The sequence below is a fragment of the Cebidichthys violaceus genome, unplaced genomic scaffold (genome assembly GCF_023349555.1).
Source record: "Cebidichthys violaceus isolate CVI_PGR_0920_01 unplaced genomic scaffold, fCebVio1.0.p SCAF_564, whole genome shotgun sequence".
Classification (NCBI taxonomy): domain Eukaryota; kingdom Metazoa; phylum Chordata; class Actinopteri; order Perciformes; family Stichaeidae; genus Cebidichthys; species Cebidichthys violaceus.
In genome coordinates this window covers 5001-6312 of record NW_027176777.1, presented here as the reverse complement: position 1 = coordinate 6312, position 1312 = coordinate 5001, and positions in this window count along the sequence as shown.

Here is a 1312-nt window from a genome sequence, read left to right as displayed (position 1 = left end):
GCGCGTCCTCCAGACTGTCACAGCGACTGTTTCTGGAGGATGCTTTCCCTCAGATTGTGAGCTCAAAACGGATTGACAGATGACAATAACAGCCTCTTTACGCGCGTCCTCCAGACTGTCACAGCGACTGTTTCTGGAGGGTGCTTTCCCTCAGATTGTGATCTTAAAACGGATTGACAGATGACAATAACAGCCTCTTTACGCACGTCCTCCAGACAGTCACAGCAGCTGTTTGCGGAGGATTTTTGACCCAGCATTATGTCAATAAAACGGATTAAATTATGATGTGTACGGCCTCTTTACGCACGTCCTCCAGACAGTTACAGCGGCTGTTTGCGGAGGATTTTTGACCCAGCATTATGTCAATAAAACGGATTAAATTATGATGTGTACGGCCTCTTTACGCACGTCCTCCAGACAGTTACAGCGGCTGTTTGCGGAGGATTTTTGACCCAGCATTATGTCAATAAAACGGATTAAATTATGATGTGTACGGCCTCTTTACGCACGTCCTCCAGACAGTTATAGCGGCTGTTTGCGGAGGATTTTTGACTCAGCATTATGTCAATAAAACGGATTAAATTATGATGTGTACGGCCTCTTTACGCACGTCCTCCAGACAGTTATAGCGGCTGTTTGTGGAGGATTTTGGACCCAGCATTATGTCAATAAAACGGATTAAATTATGATGTGTACGGCCTCTTTACGCACGTCCTCCAGACAGTTACAGCGGCTGTTTGCGGAGGATTTTTGACCCAGCATTATGTCAATAAAACGGATTAAATTATGATGTGTACGGCCTCTTTACGCACGTCCTCCAGACAGTTATAGCGGCTGTTTGCGGAGGATTTTTGACTCAGCATTATGTCAATAAAACGGATTAAATTATGATGTGTACGGCCTCTTTACGCACGTCCTCCAGACAGTTATAGCGGCTGTTTGCGGAGGATTTTTGACCCAGCATTATGTCAATAAAACGGATTAAATTATGATGTGTACGGCCTCTTTACGCACGTCCTCCAGACAGTTACAGCGGCTGTTTGCGGAGGATTTTTGACCCAGCATTATGTCAATAAAACGGATTAAATTATGATGTGTACGGCCTCTTTACGCACGTCCTCCAGACAGTTATAGCGGCTGTTTGCGGAGGATTTTTGACCCAGCATTATGTCAATAAAACGGATTAAATTATGATGTGTACGGCCTCTTTACGCACGTCCTCCAGACAGTTATAGCGGCTGTTTGTGGAGGATTTTTGACCCAGCATTATGTCAATAAAACGGATTAAATTATGATGTGTACGGCCTCTTTA